This window comes from Microtus pennsylvanicus, chromosome 9, assembly GCF_037038515.1.
Source record: "Microtus pennsylvanicus isolate mMicPen1 chromosome 9, mMicPen1.hap1, whole genome shotgun sequence".
Classification (NCBI taxonomy): Eukaryota; Metazoa; Chordata; class Mammalia; order Rodentia; family Cricetidae; genus Microtus; species Microtus pennsylvanicus.
In genome coordinates this window covers 38857306-38881555 of record NC_134587.1, presented here as the reverse complement: position 1 = coordinate 38881555, position 24250 = coordinate 38857306, and the positions used below count along the sequence as shown (strand labels likewise).

Below are 24250 nucleotides of genomic sequence, written 5' to 3'. Positions count from 1 at the left end.
TGTGGCTTTCTCAGAGCCTCTGTCCTGGTCTAGGGATGGCAGTGTCATCTTCCTTAGGGCCTTGTGGTTGGGGATTAAGTGCCAAGATCAGGGCATAGGGAGCTGGCCCATTACAGGTGAGAATGCCGCACTTTTTATAATGGGAGCTAGGGTGGTTCCATCTCTACCCACCGACCTCCATGGAGGCCTGGTGCATGTAGGTGTGTGTAGGAGGGGGTTGAGCGTCAGGAAGGAGGTGTCTGGAATCCTGGGTCTGGGGCTTCAGCCACCGTGCTCCCTGTGGTTGAGGAACAAAGGAAGTCAGGTAAGACCTCTGGGCTCCTAGGTAAGACCCGCAGAGTCATGGGAGACAAAGATGCTCCCCATCTTTGTGTTGTAGCTTCTGTCGTGAGGTCCACGTTTGTAAGGCTGAGGCTGGGGAAGGTGTAAGGTTTGTCTTGTAGAGTTATCTGGTATTCTCGAGGAACTTATTGTAATGGTGGCCTCAGTGCCACCGTGTGAGATCTTTGCCCATGTCTGTGGCTTGCTCCTTGTTCTAAAGTGGGAGTGTGTTTACAGAAAGCCCTGTGTAGCTTTATGGACGCTTGCTTTCCACCGAAGACACAAGTGAAGGATCACGAGGGGTTGGTAACAAGTGTGGCCCCTGTGGGCCGGGTGTTCCCCACGTCCAGGCTACCACCTGGGGCATCCGGGAGTAGCTACAGCTGTTTACAGTTCTCCTTCCCTTGAGTTCAAGTCCCCGAAGACAAGAATGGTGTCTTATTTTTCAGAGTGTCTCCTGAGCCTATCTTGGGGCAGCCATCCAGGAGGGGGCAGTGAGTGATGGCAAAACGGATGGATGCTGGGGAGAGGCCAGCAAGGGATGCTGGACCCTGGCTACTAGAATCTGCCACTCAAGGTGTAGGGTGCCTGGGAACAAGGAGGCAAGGAGGGATACCGGAGCTCCCTATCCCACCCCATCCTTACCTATATAGGACCCCTGGATCCTAGGAGAGGCCTGAGTTTGGGGGACGCAGCCCATTGCTGGGTGGGGGAAGACAGGAATGCTAACCTTTCTGTGAATGCCTGTGAGACGATGCCAGGGCCCCCAAAGGAAGGCAGGACTGTCTCGTTTTAGTCTTGGAGACCCCCGTCCATGTTCTGTTTGCCCCTTCTCTCTTTCTGTCTCTTTGTACAGCTGTCTTTCCTTCCCTTCCACTTCCCCACCCTTTCTGTTCCCCTCACTCTCCTGTCTTTCTCCCCTCTGTCGCCCGTCTCCTCTCAGTCTCTTGCTTCATGTCTCCGCCCCTGCCCTCCGTGTCCATGGGAAAGCTGGCATTGCTGTTGTGGTTTCAGGTTCCTCCCTTTGTAGCCAGCTCCTTGAGGTAGTGCCAGCCCCAGGTGGGAGGGCGATCCATGTCTCATGGAGACCCGCACGCAGGACCAGAGCCGATGCTCCTATAGGATAGAGTCACGAGGACCTGAGTGTCTGTGTTTATGGGAGGCTTTGGTGGAAAACCCAGGGAAGAACCCATCTCTAACCCTTCTGAGCTAAGGTCCCAGTGGTAGGGTATATGTGGGGGTGTGGCACGTTCTTGTTATTTTGTTGTTTTAATTAGGCGTTGTTTAATTGGTGCTTAGAGGGTTTGAGGCCCAGAGGGGAGAGGCAGACAGCACCCTGACCTGTTGCCTAGTGAAGCCAGGCATATCCCCAGTGGCCAGCAGGGGTCTCTCTGTTCCTGATGCTGGTTGTGAGAGATGCCTGGGTCGTGGTAGGGTAGGGAGTTGTGAGCCACCACCCTGTTCTTAGAGAAGCTGAGGCTGGGTGCCTGCTGCTGTCTGCCTTGCTTCTTTCTCTGGTGTCTCGTTCTCTGCACCAGCGGATATGGTACAGGGGCTGTAATCCACTAGGTGCGCTGGTCACTTGCTGCCCTCTCTGAGGCAAAGCTGTGATCTGGTTGTGGATATGTATAGGTCACAGGGATGCCTCTGGGAGCCTGGGGATTATGAGAGACGGAGTATGGGCTTGTGCTCGGGAGTCTGGCCCCTCAGTTATGACTTCCTGTTTCCCACTGGACTAGCTCATGGATTACTACCCAGACTGTTGTCCCTTGGTAGGATGGGGACAAGTGCCTAAATCTCCTAATATGAACCCTTCCTCACTGCTAGGAGAAGGGTTCCCTTCCTGGTCCTACAGCTTCCTGCCCACCTCCTTTTCCACGGACACTTCTTTCCGCATACTAGGATGAGCAGGGCCCAGAAGTGCCCGGATAGGAGCCCTAGTTGGAAAATGACAGAAAGAGTCACCGTCCCAGCGCAGCCAGGGGCCTCCTGAGAGCCATGTCCTGCTCCTCTTCTGCCTGTTTATCCCGTGCCCATCGGCATCATGTCCACCCACAACCCTGTTCATCTTCTCGTCTGCTCACACTGCTCCAGCCACTCACCATTAATCACTACGTCCTCGGCATTTGCCAGATGGTGTGAACATGGGGACAGAGCCACAGAGTCCCTTCCGGCAAGTGGTGTCCAGAGTGGCAGGCATCCTTCCCAGCCGGTTTCTCATCAGTATACGTGATCTCATGCCTGGGTGGTGCTCACATATGCTGCTCTGCCTCCGAGACGGTAGCCAGGGCAGGTCTGCACCTTGGCTAGACCACAGTGCTTCTTGGCACGGACCTGCTCAACATGTTATGGAAGGGCTTGATCTTGGTGGGAAAGTGGGTGAGGAGTACATAGGGCAAACTTTATATAGGCAGTCAGGGAAGGCTTCAGGTTTGGGAGGGCATGAATGGGCTTCAAGGCTTAAGGGTATAAGCTACTTGATTTCTGGGGAGAGCTGTGGCTATGCTCCTGACCAAGAGTATAGACAGACCAGACAGGATCGCCAGGAACTAGAGAAGCTGTCTCAGGACTGTATGCTGGTTCCTATACCTGTGAGCTGCTCGGGCAGGGAGGTGATGGAGACCCAGAGGAACACTTGTGTGCAGCCGGGGATTCAGGAGGAGTATGCTCTACTACAAAACCGACGTTGGAGGGAACCGTGTGGTGTGGCCTGAAGTGAATTAGTGTGTGTGGGAATGAGAATACTGAGTATGGGGGCCTCAAGGGGGGACCTGTTAGTGATGCTCATTGTTAAAGGTGCTTTGCAGCAAAGCAGGAGAGAGACGGTTGCGTGCTGTGGGTAGAGGAGAGAGGCCCAGAGTGGCTATGTTAGGCTGGGAACTAACAGCCTACCCGAGCATTGGTGGGAGGTCCGGGAGAAACTGATGCAGCTGGAGAAGGCCAGCCCCAGAGTCTCGAGTGAAGACATGTCCAGGGTCCCGGCCAGTGTGTTGGTCTCTGCAGTGGAAATGAGTGTCTGGGGGCTGAAGATGGCTGTGCTTAGGTGGGCAGGAGTGGTGGGGATGGCTGGAGTCTTCACAGACTGAATCTGGAAGCAAGTGCGTTGGCTGGGATGTGTGAAGATGAGTGAAGGGCTGTGGAGACAGAGATGGAGGAGACAAATGTAGGGCAGAGCAAGGAGGGGTGCAGAGAGAGGGAGAGCAAGTGCGTGGGGCCCCTAGAGCTCCCCTCGCCAGCGCCAGCCTTCCTTCCCAGCTGCCCTCCTCCACTGCCTGCTCCTCACCTTGCTTGGCCGCCTGGAATGTAAAATTGCTGAAGACGCCTCTTGCTTTCTACTCTGTTTAGGTTTCTTAGGACACAGAAGTACCCCAATAGGTTTCTTGCCCTTCTGCAGGCCACGTTTTTCTGGATATATGAACGGACTGTCCATTTGCCCTTGGGGAGGGGAAGGCTTGCAGTCACTAATGGGAAATTCTGTCACTGGTGTCAGGAGGTCCTTGAAAGACAGTTTTGGTGGATGTGGTGGGGGGCAGGACAGGGCCATGGTCTGGGTGCAGGGCAGTTGAGTTGGGTTTATACTGGGCACAGAGAAGAAAGCAGATGATTGAGACTGAGGGCACTGGGGGCAGCAGCAGCCTGGGCAGAGACTCCAGAGAGTTCAAGGGGCGTACCGAGAAGGCAGAGTCTCCAGGAACCTCTGGCACCTTCCAGATCCAACACTCATTTCCCAGCTGCTATCTTTTCTGTGCTCCCTATGGTAACCATCATACTTCTCCCACCCCACACCTACCTTGTCACTGCCTCCTCTCTTCCAGGACCCCTAGAGAACCCTGCTATGGCCTTTGGCCTGGAGGACTTCAATTCATAGGTAACAAGGACCTCTGTTGTGGCCTAGCCTGCTGCTTCCCCTAATGGCCTATGGAGACACAGAGAAACATGTCTTGGCTCAGGCAGGTGGCTCCCTGGGGGGGCATTTCCAACCACAGCTTCTCATTTTACTTCAAATTAAACAGAGATTCCTTTCCAGGGCGTGTAATTAGAGCTCAGGCTCCTCTCTCTGGATTCATCTCCTGTGGGAAGAGGAGAGGAGTGTGGGCTGCCTCGTGGGAGGGAAGGTGGACAGTGAGCTCAGTGTCAGGCACGGTCACCACAGACTCGGAACCTAGTGCCAGTGTCTAATGGCTTTTAGGGCACAAGGATGTAGCCTGATTTGGGAGGTGCTCCCTGGGGACTGGGGAGGCACAAGGAAGGGAGGGACAGAAGAAATAGATGAGCACATGGCTATCTGCCAAGGCAAGGGGACAGTGCTTAGGGACACTGTGCCCGCTGACTAGTGGCTCAAGACATAGCTAAATGCAGCTCCACACAGTGGGCTGTTCTGTAGCTCCCCAGTGTTTAACAGTGACTCTGCAGGGGGATGGCCTCTGTGCTGCTCAGGTTGAGATTCGTTGGATTCCCTTTCCCTTCCTACATCCAGGGCTCTGATTATTTGCTGCCCCTAAGTGTGGCTGGAGTTAGGAGTTCAGGAGTTCTGTTTTGAGAGGTAGCCTCTGTGGCTGCATGGAGGAAACCTTTGATCCCTATCTTCTGAGATCAGGGTTAAGGTTTTCCAGGTAATATCCTTGGGTTTTGCAACCTTTCCTGGCCCTGTGACATCTGGGAACTTGCCAGGACAATGGGGGTCTCCCCAACGCCCCCGCCACGTACAGCGAAGCCTCTGCCCAGAGCAGCTCTGTGAATGTGGGCACTGGGTGAGGGGTGGTGACCCTGGGTTCAGCACTGGTATTCATATCTCAGATGGCCTTATTGATAGTGGCCTCCCATGGCCTCCTGCCCCTGTGACAGCTCTAGAGTCCTCTGCCGGTTACATAAAGCCCCAGGGATGCCCTGCTCTGATGAGTGGCGCCCAGCCTCCCTCCTTGGCACACACCCCTGCAAGTGGGTATTTATAGAGGACCCAGCTCACTCTCTTCTCTGTCTCCTACTTCCCCCAACTTTTTTCTTTGCTTCAGGACTCAGTACTTCTAAATCATGGAACAGAACCAGGCCCTTCTCTGGGACAATCCCCATTGACTTGTGTTCAGGGGTTCAGGCTCCTCCCTGGTCCTAGGCAGGTGGGGGATCTCCAGTCCCCTCACTGAAGTAGCTTCAAGCTCTCATCCTGCCAGGTATTCCTAGGGTCTAAGAGTCCTTATGTGTTTCTGGGTTAGGAGCAGCCCCTGGGGAAACTGATTGTACAATCTTCCTTATATGAAAACAGAGTGGGGTCTTCTTGATGAGTGGGGGCTGGTTGGGGTACAGACCTTGACCCTGTGACCCTCAGTGCACAGAGGCCCACGTTCCTCTGGGCTAGACTACAGGTGAGTGTTGGGGAGACATTTCTGAAGTCTACTAACCACTGACTCACGGCAGAAAGCGTCCATAATCCCCGTAGCCCAGACCTCTGCCTGACTGCAGGGTCTAGGAGTGGGACATGCTTCTAGTTGCTTCTTGCAATACCCCAGCCATAAGAAAGGGCAGAGAGCAGGAATCCTAGGCCCTAGGGACACACCCCACCTGTCCTTGTGCTTCCACAAACTATGCCTTTAGACTTGGGTGAATTTTGGGCTAAGGCACCCTTAAATCCAGCCTCCATGGCCTTTTCAGATTATTTGGAATAAACCCAGAAGTTTCTTGGTGGTCAGCACCCTTCCTTGGTGGTCAGTCAAGACACCTGCCCATGCCCACCTGATCCCTCTGCACCTGACCTCAGAGCTCAATAAGTGAAACCTTTTCACAGAACGTCCCAGGGAGAGAAAGGGACACGCATGTGCAAAACTAGCACAGTTGGTGCCCAGACTGGTGAGGGACCACAGCCTAGCCTTGCAAGGTCTACAGAGCTCCAGACACAGAGTGGACCCAAGGTGCTGGAAACACCACTGTGAGCTGTGGACAACAGTGCGGGGCCAGGGAGCTGGTTCTGTAGCATCCAGCGAGGGCCTGACACAAGGTGTCAGACAAAGGAGTAAGGGTCTGGTACAGCATGTACTTCACTTGGGTCCATGAACCCATTTCCAGCCTGGCCCTGTAGCTGGTGGCTGTAGGCCTGGTCAAGGTTTTGAGATGGGCTCTAAGTTAGTTGTCACCATTTAGGAGGGAGGGGTCTTGTGAACTCCCAAGTTTCAATCTTGAGTAGACACCCCAGTTCTACCTGGTGGTCTCTGCCTGTCTGGCTCACTAACATGGCTCTGTCCTGATTGGCGGTTCCTCGATAGTCTCAGGCATGGGTGTTCAGGCGCGGGTGCCCTGGTGTGTTGGGCCGTGTCCAGGCTAGCGATATTATAACCCAGGGCAGCTGATACTGCATCCTGTGGCTGTACCCCCACAGATGTCACAGGAGTTTGAGTTCACACCCAGCAAGGGTGGCACTGTGAGTAAAGAGGAGCACACTCATTGGTGTCTCTCCCCCCTCCTCACACCCGCAGCCCAAAGCTGTGATCCGCGCCGAGGTGAGAATGATTGCTAATGGTGTCTCTCTGTTACTAGGCTTGGAGCTAGTCCCTGGACCGAGAGCAGGGTGGCAAGCAGGCCTCCTGCTCACCCTCGATTCCCTGATCAGGGGGCTGGGGAGCGTCCTAGTTCCTGGGCTTCCATGCCTACTGGAGTAGAAAGAGCGGCTCTTGACTGTGCTGCCCTCCACGCTGCTGTAGCGTCCTCTGGTTGGCCTGTTTTACACCCCACCGTTTAGCCGGGCAGAGTTCCAGCAGGCCGCATAGCTACACCTGTCATTAGCCCGTGACACTTAATCTCTGCCTGCTTTCTTCCCTCACTGCTGCCATCCCCTTTGTTGTTCCGGGTCTGGGGTGGCAGGGTTCATACTAGAATTCACATCACACCGTCACAGAGTCCATCTGCGGGTCACTCTAGAAAGAACCCTGTGCCCTGGTTGGCCTACGAGGCAGTGCTGGGGCCCATTTGGAATGGGACTTGTATTATATCACCACCCTCTCTTCCCCAGTGCTGGCCTTAGTCATCCACTCTCACCTCGCCAGGGCCTTCGTGTGTGTGTGTGTGTGTGTGTGTGTGTGTGTGTGTGTGTGTGTGTGTGTGAGAAGGCAGGCATAACACAGTCCCACACAGACTGGGCAGCTTTGCCTGTTCTGGGAGCTGGAAGCCCAGGTTCCTGTGAGTACCAGAGGCTGTGATTATGGATGGGATACAGCTCTAGGCCTAGTTGTTTTGTGACCCCTTGCCACCCTGGGCTGGCCTGCTCTTCTCGTGCCCTGAGACTCTAGCTAAGCATTGTAGAGTGCTACGTCACCCCCCGGCTTGAGGCCTCACCTCACGTGCTTCCTGCATTTTCCTCCCATTGGCCACGGACCCTGACAACACAGCACCCAGAAGAGGCTGAGGCTGGAAGGAGGGAGAGTGATGGAGTGTGTGGTCGGAGGGCAGTGTGTTGTCTAACGTGGAGTCCCTGGTTCCACCTCTTCTCAACGTCTGTCTCAGACCCTAGCTCAGGAAGCGCAGCTGCTCCCTGGTGGAGAGGAGGCCAGGGCTGCTTTGTCTGCCTGCATACCTAATCAGTACAGGGGAGGTGGCTGACTGCTGCCCACAGGTGGGCAGACAGGAGGGGCCAGAGGTTTTAACTGGGAGTGGTGGACATACGGGTTTCCACAGACTCACCAGACTCACACTGGTGCACACTGGTAGGACCAGGGCCAGGAATGTAAGGGATGTGGGCCAGTGGACCAGGCAGATCAATGGACTGGAAATTAACACCACCTTAAAAAAAAAAAGGTCAGGCTTTGATTTTGAGCCAACCGTAGTATGGAGGGAGTATCACATCCTTCCTCAGGTTTCCCAAGTGACCACCTGACAAGTGCAATACAGTGCCACAGCTAGGATGCTGAGCCTTCCATTCCCTGCGGGAGCTCTCCTGGGGGCCTCCTGTAGTCCTGCAGACTTCTAGATCATCACCCACCCTGACCCTGAGTCCTGGAAATCCTCTCTCTGTCTCTGTCTCTCTCTCTCTATATATATGTATGTATTTCTATTATTTCTATTTATTTCTATATTTCACTAATCCTTTCTATATTTCTGGGCTTGTTGTTGTTTCCAGAATATTATGTGAGTGGAGTGGTATATGTCTTCAGGATTCCCCCCCCCACTGGGCACAGTCCTTTGCAGGTTGTGGCAATGGCAGTTTGCTCCTTTCATTGCTAATTTCAGGCGCGCCTCAAAGATGTTGCCATGTGGTGTTCATCTACTAGCATGAAGTACATTTTGCAATAAAGCAAGTCAGGACTTTTTATTGCCCCAATGCATATAAAGCTATACATTTTATCTGCTGTATTAACTGCAACAATATTATATCTAACATGTGCATTCCTTACTTTAAAAAATGCTTTATTGCCGACAGTGTTAACTATCTTGAGCCTTTCCATTGAGGGATCTTTTTGTTAGTGTCAGCTGCAGAAGAAAGTGGTGCCTGGCAGTTTCCTAAGACAACAGGAAAGTTGGCCTTTCGGCAAACTCTTCCTATACTTCTCTTCTGTCTCCAGTGCTGTTTGAGAGAAGCAGCGGAACTTCTTTCAGAATTGTGGTTAGTCCTCTTAGGGTGCCACTGCTCTGCCAGCTGATTCATGTGGTGCTGGGGAGCAGATTCCACTTCAGGAAGCGATGTCGTCCATCCGTCTTTATGAAGCAGCTCGATGTTTGCTCCTGAAATGACAGTGACTCAGATGGTTCTTCAGGACCACTCCTAACTCTGGGTCTCTTGCTGTTGTCCACAGCCGCAGTCAGCTCCTCTGCCAGAGTCTTTAGACCCCCAAGCCCTCCATCAGTGTTAACATCCTCTTCCAGTCCGTGTGCGTTGGTGTTTTGATTTGACCCACCCCGAGTTACCAGTGTTCCTGCCACTCAGCGCAGTGAATCCTCCGACTCGGTGATGTTTATTTCCTAGATTTATCAGGGGACTAAGTTGGAATTATGTCTCCAATTGTGAGCTACAGAATGGCTTTTGTGTTTGTCACCTTGCAAACAACACCCATCTCCTTTAAGACCCATATCCCAGCTCTTTTTTTTTTTTTTTTTTTTGGTTTTTCGAGACAGGGTTTCTCTGTGGTTTTGGAGACTATTCTGGAACTAGCTCTTGTAGACCAGGCTGGCCTCGAACTCACAGAGATCCACCTGCCTCTGCCTCCCGAGTGCTGGGATTAAAGGCGTGCGCCACCACCGCCCAGTTTATCCCAGCTCTTTAGTGACCAGGTGCATTGTCAGTGGCAGGGCTGGTTAACAGAATCCTTGTCTCTGAGCAGTGAGCATTGGCCCAGTGTTCAGCAACACATACTTAGGTGTGGGATCATTCGAGCTCTGTTCGTTTACAGAGCAGAATAGACTTAGGATAACTTGTGAGGCCCAAGGATTTCCGCATGGCAGACGAGCAGTGGCTTCCACTGGCCTTTCTGTCTGCATCAGTACCCGGTGGAGTCGGCTGGTCCATCCTTCTCCCTGTGACAGCTGTCAGTGGCTTCTTCCCCCAGGAAGTACTGCTCCCGTACTGCAAATCTGTTTTAAAGAAGCCAGCTCCTTCACCTCCCTCAGCTGGGCCGTCTGGATTTCTTGCTATCGCGGGAACTGCAGCACCTGCTGCTGCCCCTGACTTGTGTGTTCCAGCCTTGGCCTTGCGGATGTGAAGAGAGTTGGACTCTGCTGAGTTAGGTGTTGGCTTAAGGAGCAGTGGCGGCCAGCAGATTTCTACAGACCGCTAGCTCTTTATCCCTGTCAGCAGTAGGCCAGTAGCTTTCCCTTATACGGTGTCATTAGACTTCCGGAATATTCATTCTGATTTACAACTTGGCTGTTTGGAGTAAGAGGCCACTTAGTCCCTCTCAGCTTCTGATAGCCTTCCTCTCTATGCCTTCTCATTCACAGCTTCTCTGTAAGGTAAGGATACATGAGTCTTCTTTTCCCTTGGACACTCTGAGGCCGTTGTAGGTTATTAGCTATTGCTAACCTGAATATTGTGTCTCAGATTAGAGAGGCCCAAGGCAAGAGGGAAGATGGGGAATTTGCTGATTTGGGAAACGATCATATCATAACATTTCTTAAGTTCCTTGTCTTATGTGTGTAATTATGCGTCTTATGATAAATGTTGCTCTCGAGTATAGTAAAAATGTCAGATATCAATCAGCTCACAAGAGTGTGTCCTTTATGTTGGACTTTATGATAGAGAGCATCCATAATGATTACTTGAGACCCTCTTTGGGTAGATCTGTTAGTCCCTTTCCTTGTGAGAATTGGAGGGAGGCTTACAGGATTCATTTCCCAATCCACCCCTATTCATTCGTCTGTCTGTCTCTTATCTATCTGTCTGTCTGTCTATCTCTTATAGCTGTCCATAGTTGCCAAGGGCACTTCCTGGTGGCATAGCCACCTCTGAGTTGTCCACATTCCTGTAGGTCACCCCAGCAAACTCACTGCTTATCAGGCCAGACTTCCTTGGTTTGTTGGTGTCCTATCCAGCATGAACAGAAGTTTTTATATCTCCCATGAAAAATCACGCAACACAGGTCACTCTAGCAAACCAGTAAGAATGTTAGCAATAGTCACTAAGTTGTGGCAAAAGCCAAAAGCAAGAAAATGTCATTGGAGAAGTGACTCAGTACTTGATGGACACATTTTATAAAAACACTGTCTGATGCACAGGAAAGCCAAGGGCAGATCAAGGGCTCTAGTTTGTCTAACCATCTCCTTGTGAAAAGTTTCCACACATTTTCAAATACAGTTGCCATGTATGTGTGTGTGTGTGTGTGTGTGTGAGAGAGAGAGAGAGAGAGAGAGAGAGAGAGAGAGAGAGAGAGAGAGAGAAGCTAAGGAGTATATTAATCAGGCTATATTATAGCTCCATGTTTAGCGTTTTTAAAAGAAATTGTGGTAGCCCAGAGCAGGTCCACTATTACTGTGTTTACATCCCCCGGCGGGGTGCAGAGATCTCTGTCTATGCTGGCTCATTTGGGGTTATCGTTATTTCTATTTTCCTGTCCTCACAGGCAGTGGACTCCCTATGCTGTGTTGAAATTATCACAGTTTGTGTTTCCTAATGACACTGGCAATAGACATCTAGTATCAAACCCTTCAGCTAGAACTGAGCTGAGGATGTAGCTCAGCGAAAGAGCACTTGCCTATCATGTACGAAAGCCTGACTTCAGTGCCCATTATCATAAAAACAAAACAGACAAAAAAATCAGCAAACTATATAGAGACTCAGTTCATGGGCGAGGACTCAACAGGTGGCACATTACTACAGCTGTCTTTATTTTGTGTTTTTATTTAAAGAATTTAAATACTGTGTGTGTGTGCATGTGTGCATGCATGTGTGTGTGCGTGCATATGTGTGTATGCATGTGTGCGTGCATGTGTGTGTGCATGTGTGTGTATGTGTGTGTGCATGCAGGTGTGCATGCAGGTGTGTGTGCATGTGTGTGTGTGCATGCAGGTGTGTGTGCATGCTACAATGTGCAAAGGGCAGCAGATAGTTTGCAGCAGTTTCTTCCCTCCTACTATGTGGATCCTGACGATTGAACCTTTCATCAGGCTTGGCAGCAAGTGACTGAGCCGCCGAGCCATCTTGTTGATGCTCTATCTTTTAAAAATTAAATTAAAAAAGTTTTTGTACTGTGGGTTCTGCCTGCGAGTAGATACAAGCTTTTATAAATTAAATTTGGAAATGTTCTCTTTTCTAGAAGTCACTACATCAAAATGACATTTCTTGAAATGTTCGGTAGATTTCTGGAGTGAATCCATCTCTAATACTGGAGATTAATTTTTTGGGGAGTTTTAAAAATTTATGATTCCATTTCTTGCATTGTCATGGGGATAGTCAAATGATCCGTTTCATACTGGGTGGGTTGTGATAGCTTGTGTTCTTTTGGGAGACGTTCATCTAGTCTGAGGTCTCAAGAGTGGCGGCTTCTGTAGGAGCTCTTACCCCGTAGGGCTTGTAATTTTCGGCCCTTCTCATTCCGTAGATGGGTAACTGGCATCTACCCTTTTGTTTTCATTTGCCAGTGTGGTTATAGAGGTTAGTCTCAAAGATGGCTAAACTCTGATTTTTTTACCGTAATGTTTGAAAACCTGTTCTGCTCTTATGTTGCCTTCATTCTGTTTTCTTTAAGTTCATTCTACTTTTTTCTCAGTTTCTGTAGTGAGAATTTAGGCTGGTGGCTTGAGATGTTTGTCCTTTTTAAATGTGTATGTGTGTGTGTGTGTATGTGTTCAGTGCTATACACTTTCCAGTTAGTGTTGCCTTAGCTGCCCACCATTTATTTTGATATACTGTATTGTCAGTTTAACTCAGGGCTGTGTTATTGAATGTTGCTTTGGATTCCTGCGGTGACTTAGGCGTTGTTCAGAGGTGTGCTCGGTGTCCAAGGCCTTAGAGATTTTACAGACTCTTGTCACTTCCGTTTGACTCCATTGTGGTCAGAGATCACTCTCAGTATGATTTCAGTTTTAAAATTTTGTTAAGACTTCTTTTGGGGACAAATTTGATTTATGTTGTTATCTGCTCCTGTGGATACTTGAGGAGACTGTGTGTTATGTCATATGGAACGTTCCTCAGCATCTCCTCCTGTTAGTCGCTTTATTCTAGAAATTATTGGGTTTTTTTTTGTTTTTGTTTTTGTCTTCTTGAAAGTGGCATTGAAGTCTTAAGTTCTCATTTCAGGTTTGTATATCTCCCTTCCAGCTTACTAGTTTTTTTTCTTTTTTCTGTTTGCAGCTCTGTGGATTGGTGGACATATTGCTTTGGTTTAGAATCAGTGGTTCTCAACCTGTGGGTCCCAACTCCTTTAGCAAGCCTCTGGCTCCAAACTATTTACAATACAATTCATAGCAATAACAAAATTAGCAATGAAAATAATTTTTTTAGTTGGGGGTCACCACAACATGAGGAACTGTATTAAAGGGTCACAGCATTAGGAAGGCTGAACACTACTGGAAGCTTTAGATGTCTGTGCCCACTTAAAATGCATGTTGAATTTTAATCTCCTATGCAACCATATTAAGAGGTGGGACCTTTCAAAGGCAGTGACAGCGTGAGGACTCCACCCTCATGGGCCTTTCCATCACTTTGGCTCTGTGGGGATGCAGAAACTGGCCCTTTATAGACATCCAGTTGGCGGTCTCTCCATTTTGGACTTTCTAGTCCTCAGACCCATTAGAAATATAAACGTCTACCATTTGTAAGTTTGTAAATACTGGTCTTGGCTGTTTCGTTACAGTAGCACAAATGGCAAGTGAATGAAAAAGTAAGTAAAAAGGAAGGACATGACTGTTCTAGGTATAGCCGAGGAGAAAGTCTATGGTAGATAAAAGGGAGACATAGCAAGAGGCAGAGACATCTGGGCGAGTCCAGAGTGGATGACCCTGAGCCATGTGAGGAGAGGATGGAGGGGAAGGGAGAGGGGAGAAAGGGGAACCAGGTCCAAAGACCAAGAGGGCAAAAGATAAAAAAGAGGCAGGTAACCAAAATGGCTAGATTATATAGGGAAGAGCCTCTGGGGGAAGGGCAAGCTGGAGAGTTGGGGGGAAGAGGGTGGGTCCTTGTGGTGGGTAGGGACTGTGGAATGCTGGGGGAACCCAACAGCCAGGTTCACTTTGATATGCTAAATAGGCACCTCAGCCATTTGTTCCAGGGTTTGAGACTTAAGAGCAAGGACCTTTATGTGTAGAATCACCAGGTAGTCTCGGTGTAGGTACTGGCAATATTTGGTTCTGAAGTCTGCTTTTTGTCTCCCCCTGATAGTAGTTACTGCTGCATTCTTTGGGTAGTATTTACATGTTTCTTTTTAAACCTTTTATGTTCAACCTGCCTATGTCATTATGTATAATGATTTTAATTAACTACTTTTAGATTTATTTTTATTTATGTGCATGTATATGTCTATATGTGCATATGCCACGTGTGCAGGTGCCCAAGGAGGCCAGAAGGGGTCATTGGATCCCCAGGAGTCACAGGCAGCTGTGCGTGCAGCTCTGTAAGTGGTGGCTTGCGGGTCCAAGACTTGCCCCGCCTTCTGAGGATATTTCGCTAATTTACAGGAGGAGAAATCCTGCCATTACCACACTCTGCTTACAATTGCCCTAAGCATTTCTTGTGTTTATATTTAGAAGTAAGTTAGTAAGTCCAAGGAAGTTGACTTTTGGTTCAGCCACCAAATATATCTCACAGAGGGAGAAGCAAACCGTGTTTCCCCCACTCACATGGTGTCCTGGTTTCCCTTGTGTTCCTGAAGGACGTTTTTGCAGCTGACAGTTCTTTTCTTTCAACCCCTGAAATGTGCCACTTCCTTCTGTCCTGTGTGGTTTGCGATGTGAAATCAATTCATGAATTGCTTTCTATTATCATCAAGATGAGCTTTTCTGTCTACTTTTAAGACTTCTTAAGATTTTCTGGAGGGTTACTATGTTGTGTTTTAGTTGGAATACCTATGAATTGGTCCCGTTCAGAGTTTATTCAGCATCTTGAGTCCGATGGTTTATGTGGCTTTCATATTTTTCAGACATCATATTTTTGAGCACTGTTTCAGTCTGTTAAACCTGAGAATCACAAGAGAAAGACCAGCTCCACAATTTTTGAGCTAAATTTGAAGCAAGCGTTAAATACTGGCCAGGATGATGGGCTCTGGCCAGGACTATTCCAGGGTTCCCAGAAAATGGCGACAAGTCACATTTTGCAGAGGCTTAAAAAGGCAACACCGTGGGGCCACTCTTCCTCAGGTCCAATCAGGAGCAAGCATGCACCCTGACCTGTTTCCTGCCTATGTACCGCCCACCCACATATGATCAAGTACATGCACTGCAGTTGGCTCAAACACCCTTGTTTAGGGGTGAGAACATGTGGCTTGTTTTCTCCCACGAACAACAGCCTCCAGCATTTCAGGGGCTCTCTGTCCATGGGCAAGGGGCTTACAAGTTACAGGCGTTTGTCTTATGGATCTCTCAGGCACAATAATTAAATTTTAGAAAATAACTTTGGCTCTCCCAGGCCCAGCCTTTCTTTCCCCGTCAGGAACTGTGATGGTATTAACGTCATAGTTCCAGAGGTGCAAGCCTCCCTTGTTGTTCTTGTGTTTTTCCTTATGTGTGTGCTCTCTCTGCTCACAGTGGGCAGTGCCCATCATATTCTGTCATAGAGTTCCTTGGTTCTGTCCCCTGTCCCTGTCAATCTGACGTTGAGCTCATCCACTTAGCTTTTCATCTGAGGAGTATGAGTGTGTGTGTATGGGATGCATACATATGCCGCTGCACACTTTTGGGAGGTCAGAGGACAACCTGCAAGAGTCAGTTCCCTCTTTCCACCCTGTGTGTGAATTTCCCAGGTATTGAACCCAGTTTGCCCAGTTCGACAGCAAGTGCTTTCCAGTGAGCCTTCTCTCAGGCCCTTTGTGGTGTTTTCGGAGTGATTTTTACATTAGAACATGGACATTTCCATATTGTGTTCTGGGTCTCCGGATCTTCCTCCTGTTCTATCTGGGCCCTTTTGAACCTAATACTAAAGCTGTAGAGGTTGAGCACTGAGGGCTAGCTGCTAGCTAGAGGTCTTGGGCCGCAGGTCATAGATACAGAATGTTCAGCACCAGAAGGAAGATTCCAGCTTCTTCGTCCCTAGAGATGCAGGAAGAGTAAAACCCCGGGAAGGGCTGGAGTGCAGCTCTGGGGCGTACGCTTGCCTATCCTGCCTGGAGCTGCTGCTTCAATCCCTAGCATTGTACACACTGGGTATGGGGTGTAGACTTGGAATCCCAGCACCCAGGTTGTGTGTGGGGTGGTGGCGGAGGCAAGAGGATCAGAAGTTCAAGGCTACCCTCAGCTACACTTAGAATTCAAAGCCAGTTTGGGCTATGTGAGAATCTGTCTCAAAACAACAGCAACAAAACAACAATAACAACAACAACAAACCCTTAAGAAAAAGTCAGGTAGCACCTGAAGCGTTTCCTGGTCTCAGGGGCACTGAGTGTCCTGCTCACTCACTCAGCTTTGCTGGCCCAAGCTCCACTGCACCTGATCAGCTGTAGGTCTCTTCTGCACATATATAGACCACTCTAGCCAGTGCAAGGTTTCAGTGTCCTCCTAGGTCTCTTTCTCCTGGTGGACGTGAGTGACAGAGGTCTGAGGGTGATCGTGAGGGCCATGGAAGCCTGTGAGGTTGCCCTCCCTGCCTGAAGAGGACGTTTGAGGCCTGGAAGTCACGGGGTACTATCTTGTCTCAATCTGTTTATAGTGATGGAGAGGCTGATAGCACAAGGCTAGGGCCTTTCCTGAAGGGACTAGGACATCCCTCTGCACATGGCACTATGTGGCAAATGAGGCTTTGGGATTTTATCACGATTCAGAGATCTTTCCTGCAGGCTGGTTCCATTCCCAGTTGCCCTTTTCTGTGTAGTGAGTGTCCTGTGTCTGCTGCTGACGGTTGTGGTGCTAACTAAGGATGTCGTGCAAGACCCTGGCATGCAGTGGGCAGCTCACAGTTGCCTGCTGTTGGGTGTTCTCAGGGTCTCTACATGACAGACCAAGCCTTTCTCCATCCTACTTGAGATCTCCTGGGTTTAGAGGGGAGCAGGGGCTTGTACTACAGGAGAGGCAGGGAGCCCTGGGTCTGCTCTTCTTGTCTTCTTAGAGTGGGGATGGGGCGTGGAGGCTGGGATAAAGCCAAGGCATCTTTGGATAAGACTCAGAAAGTCTATCTCCATGGAAACCAGCAGCAGCTTCTTGGGTGACACCTGGAAAGTCAGTGACAAAGCAGTTCCTGGGAGATGATGCCTCTGCTGCCGTCTGCTGAGTAGCAGCTGCCACTCTGGGCTGCCCTGGATAGGCCAGAGCCAGGGTGTGCAGTGCAGACCTTTTCCAAGCATAGCACCCTGAGCTGAGGAACTCAGATGCCTCCTTACTCTCTGTCTTACTGTGGTAGCAGGTCACAAGGACACTGGTGTCTGAGCCTGCCACTAGGTGCCAATGGAGCTGGGCACATTTGCATAGCGTTTCATGGGAGTCTCACTGCAGACATGACACTTCTCTGTGACCTCTGTTAGAGCGATAAAGGACTAGGTATGCAAATAGGTTGGGCAAGAGACGGGCCAAGCGTCTGTGACTCAAATGGCTGTCACTTAGACCTTTAGATTTAGGTTGCAGGAGCCTCTAACTTTAAGTTCCTCCAGGCACGACTTGCCGAGCCCAGAGTGTGAGTTAGGCTGCCTGGTCTAGTGGATGAAGAGATGCCCCTCCTATCTCAGCCCTTAGCAGGGAGAGTCTCGTTTTAAATTTCCATCACTGGAGTGGCAGCCCATGAGAGATGGGTTTTTGTTTTTGTTTTTTTTTTTGGTTTTTTTTTGACTAATTTATTGCCCAAACATAGATGTTTCTAAGTATCAAAGGGCTGCCAGTAGCAATGTTGGGATGGTATGGTCCTTCTGTTTTGTCCTGTGGGCTATCCCATGTTGTTCCCTTGCTGGGACTTTATGTAATGGGAGCTTCAAGGTAGAGCTGTCAGCTCTGTTCAGAGGACGCTCAGCCTCATGCTGGCAAAGTGGAAGACGATGGCCTATGTTCCGAGAGGCAGTAGGGGAGCTCAGTGAGCCTTGCAGAGACTATGTGCAGATTCAGTGCTGTCCTCGTGGTTTTGATGGCTGTTCCTAGATGGCTCCAAAAGTATGTGTACATGGGCATGGGATTGCCGGGTTCCATGAGCTTTGTGGTCACCCCCATGCTTGGTACAGATGCCCCGAGGAGCCAGCCCAGGTGGATGGGACCCCAAGACATCAGTTTTCAGTCACCTCTGGTATTCCAGCTGGTATGGCTGGGCTCAAAGAATGAGGCCTGGAGATCGTGGGAGCAGCTAACTGTGAGGGCCCCGATGCTGCTGCTGACAGATACGGAGTTAGTCACCTTTGCCAATTTATGACTTGTGGGTGTGTGGCCATGAACACCCAGCTGGGACTTCCAAGTTTGAGTAATAAGGGGTTAGTTTCAGGGTTGGCTCTGGATGATAGCTATAAGGTCCTGTCCCTCCTCTGGGTCTCTGTTCCTGGGAGGGCCTCCTACTGCAGGTGCTACGGCTCCCCAGGGAAATGCTGTTTTATCTGTATGAGTCCCTGTGCCTACACATGTGTCCACATGTCCCTTCATGTGTCCACACGTCAGTCCATGAGGATATCCCTTGCCCAGGTTATGTCCTCCTGTCTGGGTTATCTGGGCCATGTGTCTGTCTTTCCATATCCTTGGCAAGCTTCTGCGTCTTGCGGTAGCTGTGTGAGCAGAGGTGTCACGGTATGGACTGACCGCCCACAGATACAAGATGTGTGGCTGTGTGTTCTGAGGCTTTGAGTCCTCGTACATTTTATAAATGAGGGAAAAGTTTGCACTTAACCTTTTTTTTAAAATTGAGGCTTATTGTGGCAAGCACACCACCACCTCCATCTTTTGCAGTGCACGATCACTGCTTTGCGTGAGTTCATGGAGTTGCACCCCTTGGTCTGAGTTTAGCACGTTCGCATCCTTAAAGAAGCCCCCAATGGGTCTTGCGGTGCCCACCCCGCTCGGTGCCCCTGCTGACAAGCGCATGTCTGTCTGTTCTTGTTATATCTGTGAGCTTTGTGTGCCATGACTTTCTTTCAGGACTGTGGGAGGCCCATCTATTTTGTAAGTGTGTCAGTCTTTAACATTGTGTCACATGTATGCGTTCATGTATTGCTGTTGTCCGCAATGACCACTCTATGCTGTGTTCTGTTCTTGTACTAAGTGCTCTCTGCTGAGCCCCGAGAGTTCTGAGTTGGGGCCATTGATTGTGAGCCTGTGACGACCAGCTTTGGCGGTACTTTGGTGGGGCAGGTTCCCAGGATTGCAAACAATGGTGCGTGTGAATGGTGCAGTGCCCATGGGCCGGTTTGTTTCCAGATGGGCTGTGCCACTTTCTGTGCCCACCACTTCCGTTATATCTTCATTTTCATGTCCAGTTTGCTGCCTCTTGGCATCCTGGTTTTGAAGCTCTTGTTAATTCTTTCTTTGTGAGTCTGTGCACCATTACTGTTTAATCTTTTGGCTTTACGCTCTGAATTGTGCACACTTTTATAAATTTACAATGAGTCCTTTGCCATTAGGTTTAGAATCTGTAGAACTTGTGTTTCTTCCCAGAATTCACGTTAACCCTTGTGAGAGGGAGACCGGTGAGTGAGAAGGGAGGTGAAGGCAGCTGGCTCTGAGCATCCACCGGGCTGTTCTGGGGTTTGTAACGCTGAGGACTTAGAACGTGGGAAGCACTCAGGAAATACTTGCTGACTGTAGAATGAGTGTTAGAATAGACTGGTGAACTCAACAGAGTTTGCTTGCTCTGCCTTCTAAGGCTGAGATTAAAGGTGTGTGCCACCACTCCTGGTGTTGAGCTTTCGTCTCTATCACTGTTAATATGAATGTTTAGATTACCTTGAAGCTGCTGTTTGTTGTTGGTTTGTTTTGTTTTGGTGGGGGATTTATCTGTGACTCTGAAAGGTAGTCTGTTTCTCTTCATTGCGGGGCGGGCCAGCAATAGACCAAAGATATGGGTCTGCCCAAGCCCAGCTTGGTGAAGCAGTGAGTTTGACTGGGTTTACAGGAGCATGGGCAGTGTAAGGGGAGCCGCACCCCCCACCCCGAAGGAGTTTCCTTTGCCATCAGTGCTTTCTCACCTGCTCACACATGCTTAGAGAGGGGAGCGGTGTCTCGTGTGGTTTGTGAGCCTCTCCCCTTCCATGAAGGAATGTGCTGTGGACAATTCCAGCTACTCTGATCTTAAGGTATCAATGGTCCTGTCATTCTTGGGAGACAGTAGAAGAATCCTTCTGCCCACAAGAAGGATAGCAATTATAAGATACCAAATAAAAACAAAAATAATGACTGTAAAATGCTTATTAGAAGGACCATGGTGGTGATGTGGCGCCTGCACCTGGCAGGAGGATTAGTCCAGAGTCTTTTATTTGTCTTCACTGTATTCCTCCCTCTCTCTCTCTCTCTCTCTCTCTCTCTCTCTCTCTCTCTCTCTCTCTCCCCCCCCCTCTGTGTGTGTGTACACACCACAGTGTGGACTTTTAAATGCAGAGGATAACCTGTGAGAATCAGGTCTTTTCTTTTTTTTAATTAATTAATTTATTTATTAAAGATTTCTGCCTCCTCCCCGCCACCGCCTCCCATATCCCTCCTCCTCCCCCGATCAAATCCCCCTCCCTCATCAGCTTGAAGAGCAATCAGGGTTCCCTGACCTGTGGGAAGTCCAAGGACCACCCACCTCCATCCAGGTCTAGTAAGGTGAGTATCCAAACTGCCTAGGTTCCCCCAAAGCCAGTACGTGCAGTAGGATCAAAAACCCATTGCCATTGCCATTGTTCTTGAAGTCTTTTCTTTCACCAAGTGAGTCCTGAGCTTCCAGCTCAGGCTGCAGGCTTGGCAGTGCCTTCACCGGCTGAGCCATTCCACTGGCCCTCATACCTTTTAAATTAGACTCACTGTGCAGTTGCTTGTGTTCCGATAAATTCTCTTAGTCATAATTAAAAAATATTACTACAGAGGGTTTGATTTTTCATAAATATTTTTGTACTATTCAGGGTTCCCTAACTTCCTGATGCTGTGACCCTTTAATTCAGTTCCTCCTCATGTTGTGTTGGCGCCCAGCCATGAAATTATCTCATTGCTACTTCATAACTGTAATTTTGCTGCTGATATGAATCATAATGGAAATAGCGGGAATGTGACTCCGGTGGGGGTTGCAACCCACAGGTTGAGAACCACTGCTTTAGCGCCCCAGAACCAATAGAATGAATATCTGTGTATACGGAAAGGGGATGTATTAGACTGGCTTGCAGGCTGTGGTCCAGCTAGTCCAACAATGGCTATCTACTAACAGAAGGCTCAAGAATCCACTAGTTGTTCAGGTCACGCGGCTGAACGTCTCAGCTGGTCTTCAGTATATGCCAGAATCCCGTAGAGGTAGGCTCTAATGCCGGTAAAGGCAAGACTTGCCAACGAGAGCAAGCTTCTCCTTCCATGTCCTCGTGTAGGCTGCCGGCAGAAGGTGGAGCCCAGGTTAAAGGTGGCTCTTCCCAGCTCTAAAGATCCGGATTAGAAGTGGGTCTTCCCACCTCAAATGGTGCAGTTAAGGAAAAATCCCTAACAGGTGTGCCTAGTTGCTTTGGTTTTAATCCCAAATGTGGTCAAGTTGACAGCCAAGACTAGAACCTTGTTTACTTCCAAGTCTTCTGGGGTTTTGACTGCTAAATCCACTAAGGAAACTGTCTCTGAACAGCAGATGAGGGTAGAGACACCTCTAGCACCGTTTGTGGGTTTTAGCATTACACTTGGTGGCTAACACAGTGGGCTGGGACAGGGGCTGGGGTCTCAGAGCCTGGGAAAGGCGGTTGGCTGTGAGTACTACAGTGCTTATGCGGTACTCAGGTGCTGATCAAACCCAGGGCTTTCTGCATACCACGCAAGCTCTCTACCAGCTGAGCCACAGTCCCAGTCCTGTTTTAAACATTTTATATACTAATGTATGTAGGCCTATTTAATTTTGCACACTCATCCATTTTTAACTGTAGTATAATGTGCCCATTATAGGCATAGCCCCTGATTATTTTCTCCCTTTTCTTTGTGAGAAAAGCAGTAGGCTATTTCTGATCTTGACTTTCACAAAGAGCTACAGGACCATGCCTGCATATATTGTCTGTATAGCTAGCAGTGCTTCCTGAGTCACAGGCTGCTCACTTTTAGCATTTGCCGGGATCAGCCAGCCACTCTCTGTCATGATTCTGTAAGTTTTTCTGCCTTCAGTAGAGCTGTTGGGAGAAACAACACCAGGCTTAACATAGCCTGCTCAGCTTGGGGTGTGAATTTCCCTGGCTGCCAATGGCTCCGAATGGCTTTGTTTTTCCTTCCTTCTTGTGACATTTGATTTTTCTGATAAGCATTTTCAATTTTCATGTGAATTTTTAGGAACTTACTTTTCCTGGATGCCAATTGTTTTCTGCTATGTACACTGGAAGAATTTCCCCCTTCCTTTCCTTTTTCCTTCTCTTCTTCTTCTTCTTCTTTTTTTTTTTTTTGTGGTATTGTTAATTGAACCTAGGTCTTGCATAAGCTAGGCAACACCACCACAAAGCTACATCCCAGCCTTAATTTTACTTTCAATTTTGTGATGGTCTCACTAAGTTATGCATGTTGGCCTTGAACTCACTCTGTAGCTAAGGATGGCCTAGACCATCTGGTCTTTATATCTCAGTTCCTCAAGCAGCTGAGGTGCTAGGCCTGTATCTTTAGGCCAAGCCGAAAAGAATCTTTTTTTTTTTTGTTTTTGTTTTCTTGATAGTATTCTGTGTGTGTTGACAGAAGGTTTCTGTCCCTCCAGGTCCCACAGCCATTCAGTCCCAAAGAAACACACAGAGGTCTACATTAATTATAAACTGGCTGGCTTAGTAGCTCAGGCTTCTTATTAACTCTTACATCCTACATTAACCCATAATTCTTGTCTGTGTCAGCCATGTGGCATGGTACCTTTTATCAGCAAGGCATTCTTTTTTTGGGGGGGGGGGGAAATAAATCCGTCTTTAATATATCTCCACCATCTTATTTCTTCCTCCTCACCCCAAAGTAAGTCCTAGTCACTGTAGAAATTATTATTATTATTTATTTATTTATTATTAAAGATTTCTGTCTCCTCCCGCCACCGCCTCCCATTTCCCTCCCCCTCCTCCAATCAACTCCCCCTCTCTCGTCAGCTCGAAGAGCAGTCAGGGTTCCCTGACCTGTGGGGAGTCCAAGGATCTCCCACTTCCTTCCAGGTCTAATAAGGTGAACATCCAAACAGCCTAGGCTCCCACAAAGCCAGTACGTGCAGTAGGATCAAAACCCATTGCCATTGTTCTTGACTTCTCAGCAGTCCTCATTGTCCGCTATGTTCAGCGAGTCCGGTTTTATCCCATGCTTTTTCAGACCCAGTCCAGCTGGCCTTGGTGAATTCCCGAAAGAATATCCCCATTGTCTCAGTGTGTGGGTGCACCCCTCGCGGTCCTGAGTTCCTTCAACAAGGCATTCTTATCTTGCTTCCTGTGTGCCTGGGTGATGACTTCAGACTTCTCAGAATATAATTGTGCGTTCCTATATAGATGCTGGGAATCAAACATGGGTCCTTTGTAAGAACAAGTGCTTTTAGCGACTGAGCTATCTCTCCATCCCCGGATGTTCTCAGGTGACTCCCAAGACCCTTTGTCATAGGCAGACTGGTCACCTGACTCGATGACAAGGGAAAAGGAGAACAACAAGCAGCCTAAGGCATTAAAAACATTGTACCTTTGAGAACAGCTAGGAGATAACCCATTTCCAATGGAGGTTAGTGTTGCTCATCCCATGGTATAAAAAAATCCAGTTAAGGTGGGAATGAGAAGCTGGAAACTCATCGGTGGAGAGACCTCTGCCCAGAACGCTAAGGTGAAAGAAAACTCCAACTGTGTTAGTAGGCTCCCCATTTCATTTCTGCTGGGTGTTAGCAGTATCCGATTTGATGACCTTACCTGTCTGCCACTTGCTACTTGTTTTTTTAACTCCTGCTTGCTACATACTTAATACATTCATGCAAAATGGAATGTCTGGTTTGTATAGGACACTCTCTGGACCAACAGCTTATCCTGTGCTAACCCACTCCTAGGACTACTCTTCTGTATCTCGTATACTTTGATGTGCTGTTTCTTTCTTTTCATTTGTCCTGCAATACTTTCAGTCTTTCTTTGTAATTTCTTTATGATCCTTTAATTATTCAGGAGACTGTTTAATTTTCATGTGTTTATATGATTTCCATAATTGTTGATCCTGATTTTTCTTCATTGTAGTTGGAAAAGATACATGATATGATTTTGATGTCTTAACGTAT

The 24250-nt window shown here is 48.8% G+C and overlaps 1 protein-coding gene across 11 annotated transcripts in view; it reads left to right on the top strand.

Moving 5' to 3' along the window:
• The window catches only part of Cacna1b (calcium voltage-gated channel subunit alpha1 B), a 155354-nt gene that overhangs the window by 6023 nt on the left and 125081 nt on the right, over nucleotides 1-24250 (top strand). The window lies entirely within an intron of this gene.